The sequence below is a fragment of the Toxorhynchites rutilus genome, chromosome 3 (genome assembly GCF_029784135.1).
Source record: "Toxorhynchites rutilus septentrionalis strain SRP chromosome 3, ASM2978413v1, whole genome shotgun sequence".
NCBI classification, from domain to species: domain Eukaryota; kingdom Metazoa; phylum Arthropoda; class Insecta; order Diptera; family Culicidae; genus Toxorhynchites; species Toxorhynchites rutilus.
In genome coordinates, this window is record NC_073746.1 from 298766362 (window position 1) to 298774183 (window position 7822).

The following is a 7822-nucleotide window of genomic DNA, read 5'->3' on the forward strand; positions in this document are numbered from 1 at the left end:
ATTTAAAAATACATTCATGTGAAAGAGTTTATTTGAATGTTTTCTATCCATGTAACACTCTGACCAAATATGTTTCAATCAAGTGCTATTAACAGGTGGTTATCGAATTAGTATTAACCACTGGTGGGCTTCCAGTATCGAGGAAAATGTGGAAATATCCAATGGTTGCTGGAAAATAATCTGCCAGTTCCCCTTGGAATTGAAAATTACATAAAGGCGAAAGAGTTTATTTTAATGTTTTCTATCCATAAAATATCCATATAATACATTTGGGTTTGTGATTTGTCAATCAAGTACAGTTAGCAGGTTAGCTTCTGAAGATTATTCTTCAGAACAAGGTTTTTCGTATTCTATATTGGATGCATAAAACCTTGTGCCTCCAACGTAACGCTCTCGTTTTCGAAGTCCCCCAAATATTCATTTATTCATTCATTCAGAATGGATTGAGATTCAACTTCAAACAAATGATCTCTAAATCAACGATAGTCCTACGTCACCCTTGCGGTTATACCATAGATATAACCCACTTCCTGTTTTTTTACTCGATTATATTAGGCTGTCAAAAAAGTCCTGCGGTATTTCCGCGAGGTGTCGTTGTAAGCGCGTAGTTCTAGTTGTATTCATTGTATCGAGTCATAAAGGGTGTGTCACATCAAATTGCATCACGGAAAAAACGCTGTAGAAATTCGCCCAGTAGACCGATCCTTTTGAAAATTTTAGATAGTAAAATAAAAACTATTAAACAACTTTTGACATTTTCTTTTTATTTATACTTCGAGCCCAAGCCCGTATGCTCGCACCTTCCTCTTTACCCCGTCCATAAGGTTCTGTACAACGTCAGGTTGTAGTTTTTTTGAACAGAAATCCATTTTCTCTTGAAGTCCGCCTCCGATTTGACAACTTTTGGGTTCTTCCGGAGGGCCTGCTTCATAATCGCCCAATATTTCTCTATTGGGCGAAGCTCCGGCGCGTTGGGCGGGTTCATTTCCTTTGGCACGAAGGGGACCCCGTTGGCTTCGTACCACTCCAACACGTCCTTTGAATAGTGGCACGAAGCGAGATCCGGCCAGAAGATGGTCGGGCCCTCGTGCTGCTTCAATAGTGGTAGTAAGCGCTTCTGTAGGCACTCCTTAAGGTAAACCTGCCCGTTTACCGTGCCGGTCATCACGAAGGGGGCGCTCCGCTTTCCGCAAGAGCAGATCGCTTGAAACACCATGTACTTTTTGGCAAACTTGGATAGTTTCTGCTTGCGAATCTCCTCCGGAACGCTGAATTTGTCCTCTGCGGAGAAGAACAACAGGCCCGGCAGCTGACGAAAGTCCGCTTTGACGTAGGTTTCGTCGTCCATTACCAGGCAATGCGGCTTCGTCAGCATTTCGGTGTACAGCTTCCGGGCTCGCGTCTTCCCCACCATGTTTTGCCTTTCGTCGCGGTTAGGAGCCTTCTGAACCTTGTATGTACACAGACCCTCCCGCTGCTTGGTCCGCTGGACGAATGAACTTGACAAATTCAGCTTATTGGCGACATCCCGGACCGAACTTCTCGGATCACGTCTAAACTGCTTAACTACGCGCTTGTGATCTTTTTCACTGACGGAGCATCCATTTTTGCCGTTCTTCACCTTCCGGTCGATGGTTAGGTTCTCGAAGTATCGTTTTAGTACTCTGCTGACCGTGGATTGGACGATTCCCAGCATCTTACCGATGTCCCGATGTGACAACTCCGGATTCTCGAAATGAGTGCGCAGGATTAATTCACGACGCTCTTTTTCGTTCGACGACATTTTTCCAAATTTACGAAAAATTGACAGTGAAGCATGGCCAACGTGATCTATACACTCTTATCTGATTATAAGCGAAAGCTGAAGATATAATTCCTAAAAATTAAATTTCTACAGCGTTTTTTCCGTGATGCAAATTGATGTGACACACCCTTTACTATAGCTTGTTGGAAAGGTATTTTTGCGCGCTATAATATAGTCCTTGACAGTGTTTTGTTTGGTTAAGTGGTTCGTGAGTTATAGTGTCGCAAATATGGAGCAAAATAAAGAGAAAATCCGACATATTTTACAGTACTACTATAAAATTTGTGCAGTTTATGGACCCGATACAGTTTCCATTTCCACCGCACAACGATGGTTTCAACGTTTTCGTTCTGGTGTAGAGGTCGTCGAAGATGCGCCACGCTCCGGAAGGCCTGTCGTCGAAAATTGCGACAAAATCGCTGAATTAGCCGAGAAAGACCGGCATAGTAGCAGCCGTAGCATCGGCCAAGAGCTGGGGATAAGTCATCAAACCGTTATTAACCATTTGAAGAAGCTTGGATTCACAAAGAAGCTCGATGTATGGGTGCCACACACGTTGACGCAAAAAAACATCTTTGACCGTATCGACGCATGTGAATCGCTGCTGAATCGCAACAAAATCGACCCGTTTCTGAAGCGGATGGTGACTGGCGATGAAAAGTGGGTCACTTACGACAACGTGAAGCGCAAACGGTCGTGGTCGAAGCCCGCTGAAGCGGCTCAGACGGTGGCCAAGTCCTAATTAACGGCCAGGAAGGTTCTGCTGTGTGTTTGGTGGGATTGTAAAGGAATAATCTATTATGAGCTGCTTCCCTATGGCCAAACGCTCAATTCGGACCTGTACTGCCAACAACTGGACCGCTTGAAGGTAGCACTCATGAAGAAGAGGCCATCTTTGATAAACAGAGGCCGCATTGCGAACGAGCTAGGTAGTCAGAAGTTAGCCACAAAAGAGGCCTGTGAAAATTGGCTATCCGAGTTTTTTGCCAATAAGGAAGCGAGCTTCTATAACAGGGGTATTATGAAGTTTATGAAGGCATCTCGTTGGGAACAAGTCATCGAACAAAACGGCGCATATTTGACTTAAAACAGATGATTGTAACTAATTTTATGAACAAATGAAAATTCAAAAAAAATACCGCAGGACTTTTTTGACAGCATAATATACAGAGAAAAAGACGGGTGGGTAATGTCGGGGACATAACCGGAGTGACGTAGGACTATACAAAGGGGACAGCTTTTGTTAAATATATATTTTAAATATATTGTTTTATTTTCTTCTCCTACGTGAATACCTACCTATCTACCTGAAATATGGATTAGTTTACTGTTTACTCTTTATGAACATGTTGGGGGTTCTGAAAAGAACCTTTGGTGTTGTGTTTTTGCGTTTTTTTTACAAACTTTCTCAATTTTTTCTCACTATCTTATAGTTGATTCTTGATTTTTTTCTGAAGGCTTTGTACTTATTAAATGTTCAACGCCGGGCAGATTTGTAGTCTCCGCAAACAAAGTAAATAAAAATGAAAAAGAACTGAGGTTTTGGAGACGACCTCTACGATCTGTCGAGAAATAAACGAGCTATAAGCGTTCTGAAAAACCAGCAGTAAATACAGGACGGATGACCTTCGGATTAAAGTCCTTTAAAATAAGAACAGAGCAGCAGGAAATACATAGCTCATCGTGTTGCTCCTTAGTTATTTCTCTATCAGTCAATTTTCAACATCAGTTATCAACCAAAGAAAGCAGTTCTTGCTACCGAGAAAATTCGTTAATGCCATCCTGCATACAATGTGTTGTAATTTGAAGCCATTTTTAATTCGGAAACCATGCATGGGTTTGTGAAAACTGAATGATCAATTCAAAAGACCCCAACCACCAATAAGGTCAAGAACAAGCATAAACAAAAAAAATATCAGTTTATATTATATGTCATAATATGTCACTTTAAAATGCATTGGTATTGTGAAAAACTTTAAATAACTCTTCTTTGAAAGGTTTAATGGCCCTGAAAAGCGCCGTGTTTTACGGTGGCTGATTTTGCCACCAAAGCAGTCTGTATAAACAAACTTTTTCTTTCTTCTACCTGCTGCCGTTTTGCGATTTTAACCTGTAACTGAACATTTGCGATGACAGTGGTACAGTGTCGACTTTCAATGTGGTGTCATAATTTGAACCCCGAACTCTATGTTTACAAAAATGTCCAACTAAATATGTCGCATTACAGGTCCGTCCAATTAGCTAAATGTCGAGATTAGTGTAAATGACTGTACTTTCAATCTAGAAGCAATTTAAGAATTGGTGAAAATCAATAAGCTCAGAACTGCCAAATTCACATACTCATCATATCCTGGCAAACAAATTATGAAAAAATCAATTTGTTTTATTATTATTTTGGATATTGTTTTAGAAAGCATTGAACTGTATTTCCTAAACTCTTTTTTGGAAGGTTTAATGGCCCTGAAAAGCGCCTTGTTTTATGGAATGGTTCCAATTTAGAAAACTTAGTACTCGTGGTTTTGAAAAAAACCATTTTGAACGCCCTCGATGCCGTCTTGTTCTGGATTTGCCACCAAAGCAGTTTGTATAAAGAACAAACTTTTTTCTTCTGCTACCTGCTGTCGTTTTGCGATTGCGTTTGCCACTCGCTGCAACTGCCTGTTGTTGTCTTGATGTCCACCGAACCGAATGTGTTCTGTACTGGATGCGGGTTTTCTTATCGTCGCGAGCAGCTTTACCAGCCAACTCGATCACTTCGGCGGTCGAAACTATATAACGCCGGCAAGGTGGACTGGTGCACTGATACGACGGCGCTTGGTCTAGCTACCCTTGCGGGGAACTACAGACCAACACGGTTCGAGCGGGATTTTGCCTTTCCCTTCACTTTTCCTCCTTTGCCATGTCCACACATGGCTGCTTGTGTTGGTTTGTTGATGTGATGTGATGCGAAACGATGTGGTGTACGGTTTGAATGAGAATGATCGTTACGGCAGCGGAGCGGGGATTTTAAGCAGACTGGCTGGCTCGAGAATTACGCATGTGTGAGACTGCAACCAATGTTTCGTTCATTTTTTTTCTTTTTCCTTTCCAATCGTGCTTCATTCTATTTCGCTGCTGCTCTGGTTGCCCGTTTTGGTCGGTACGATTTGAGGAACACAAAATGGACCAATCAAAAATGGGCGCATAGTGCATTTGGACAATGCTTGATATTTCACAATTATTCAATTATTTATCTCAAGAAAAATGAAATGTTATTCGTTATGATAGATGCGTAGATATATTTCCTATCAATTGATGCAAAAACCTTTGCGATCTATTGAGAAATGCTCGAGTTCCAAAGCGTTCCAAATCTTGCATTTTTTCCTACTTGTTCAGTGCCTGGATTTCCATTTCACCCCTTATATCTTCCGGTTAGACGTAGTCCTACGTCAAAAAAAAATCAGAGACTGCATATAATAGGGGCCGAGCTGTAAATGAAATTCTCAATTACTTCATTAAAATGCTAAAATTAGGATTGACTATACCTGTTTTGTTCCTTTATTTATTTAATTCCTCGTTGCCTCGTCGATATTATTCTAGTCTGGAACAGTGCCTGTGGTGGGTCGTAACAACTACACCGCCAGGTGATGTAGCATCGGTATCCTTTGGTTGTGAGTGCCTCCTTGCTATGTTTATCGATGTTCTTTCGAACTACACATGAAGCGAATAACACCTTTTATGTGTTACCGCAGTTGGATATTTGGAGATTAATTCAAAATCATGAGGTTCTGTTAGTTTTCATAGCCAACAATCTCATGCTCTTTCGTCTAGTATCAAAACACTTCGGCTTCGGAAATATGTTAACAGAACGGTACCATACTAGATTACGAGATATAGTTTAAAGTTCATCCAAGCATCGAGTCGGATCTGTAGATCTTGAAAGTTTGCAATAAAATATTCGTCGCCAAACAGATGAGCAACTGATTCATTTTTGGTAAATTTCTGAATGGAAGCACTCTAGTGAAGTCATAGTTGCCCTAGATGTCCACTGTGGACAATTTTTTGCACAACAAGCGCGTATTAATGCACATTCCACTTACACATGAATGCGAATATTCATCTAATAATGCTTCCGTCAGGTGGCGTTAGAAAAAAATCTATGTAAAGAAATTCTCATTTAATCACAAACGGATTCCAATTGAAAAAGTTCGAATTGGAAACAGCACCGTGTGTATTCTTATTTTGGCTACACATGTCGGTTCTTATAAGATGTGAAATGTATGAAGGAAAGAAGCCCCACTTTTTCCCGGTGAGCGTTTTGGTTCTATTTTTCATCTGGGATTTCCACCAAGTCCCATATTGTCTAGTGGTTAGGATATCCGGCTCTCACCCGGAAGGCCCGGGTTCGATTCCCGGTATGGGAACACTTTCTTTTTGTAGAATTCGTTACTTTTTCTTTTCACAATTTTTCTCGCAAACCATCAGACATGAAACCCGGTGATAATAAGGCAGCAGCACTTTTTCCCGCGATCGACTTCAATCTGTCACGTACAATCCCGGTTGCAAAATTCCCTCACGCTGTTCACTTCTACCAATTTTAACGACAGCTGTGGTGTTTTGATTGGAATTCGCGCGCAATACTTGTCGTGACAGTGTCATTAATTCCTCACCTTTCCTGTTGGCTTCTCTCTGTAAACAGTGCCTTTGCACGTTTGCATTGGCAGTTGTTCCTTATCGGCAAAAGGGTGTTATTAATTTTAGTCTTCTTGCAGTTCGTTTGTTATTCTCTTTCTCTCTCTCTCCCTGTCTTGTAGTGTGCGGTGTGTAGTAGGCCGCGACATCAGGCCGTGCAAGTGTCAAGCGTAGGGTGCAGCTGCAGTGTCCACCGGTCGCGACATTTTCCACGTCGGAAAATAATTGGCTGAAGGGTGCTTTCGTGTGTGAGCGTAGATGTATATAAAGCACGATTGTGACGGTAAATTGTCAAAGAACGATCACACACACGCGCGGGAATCAAAGAAATGAGAAAACATAAGCCCCAACAAAACGGGGCGACAGCAGCAGCAGCAGCAAGCGAAAGCTGAAGCTATCTTTGGGTTGGACACCACTTCGTTGCCGTTGGTGCGGTTTTTCTAAGGCGGGGCGAAATTAATATACTAGCGACAATATTTTACGCTGGAATTATGTGTGTACGTCACCGGGCGGTACTTGCTTACCGCGATGTCGTGACTCGCTGTTGAAGGGAAGGTGAAGGTGGCCAGACGGAAGATTTAATCGCGCAAGGTGGACCGCTGCACGCGGAACTGCCGATTCTTGATAATGAATAAAATAAAAGGCAAAGGTAATTTGAGACGATAATTTTTCTGTGTGTTTTTTTTATTCAAGATGGCAGTATGATAATAATAATTTTTCTTTTTCTCGGTGAAAATGAATTTCATTCGGCTTGTAAAGTGAATACCGATTAATAAAAAGCTTCCCATACCGGGAATCGAACCCGGGCCTTCCGGGTGAGAGCCGGATATCCTAACCACTAGACAATATGGGATTTGGTGAGCGAATTGATATGTGCCGCCTACTTATGAATTTGATGGTTTTAGGTTTTAATGGTCTCAATTTGTTATGGTAATCAAGAGAAGTTTAATGGAGATGTGTCTTTTTATATATTGATAAATGATTTTTATCTTTAAATTGACCTTTTTGCGGAAATTTAGATAAATATGAAAGATAAACAAGATTAATTTAATTCTTTGTGAACTTTAGATATACAGTGTCGGACAATAGAATAGGACCACAGCTCAATCCAAAACAGAAAGTGACAACACTTTGAGAAAAAAATTTCCATTTAAGTGCATCAAACCATTTACCCCGGACCCGGAAAAGGAGAAACTATGGAGAAATGTGCTGTGGTCGGATGAGACCAAAGTGAACCTCATCGGCTCGGACGGAAAGAGTTGGGTCCATCGCCCACTCGGCTGTGCGTATATGCCCCAGTATACAAATAAAACATTCAAACATGGAGGAGGTAACATCATGGTGTGG

General features: G+C 41.4%; 2 non-coding genes across 2 annotated transcripts; one reads left to right on the top strand and one right to left on the bottom strand.

Moving 5' to 3' along the window:
* The first annotated feature begins 6135 nt into the window (after window positions 1–6135).
* Trnae-cuc (transfer RNA glutamic acid (anticodon CUC)) lies at window positions 6136–6207 on the top strand. The gene has a single exon. It is a non-coding gene; the product is annotated as a tRNA-Glu (tRNA).
* A 1049-nt stretch (window positions 6208–7256) lies between these two features.
* On the bottom strand, window positions 7257–7328 carry Trnae-cuc (transfer RNA glutamic acid (anticodon CUC)). Its single transcript has one exon. It is a non-coding gene; the product is annotated as a tRNA-Glu (tRNA).
* Between the last annotated feature and the right edge of the window lie 494 nt (window positions 7329–7822).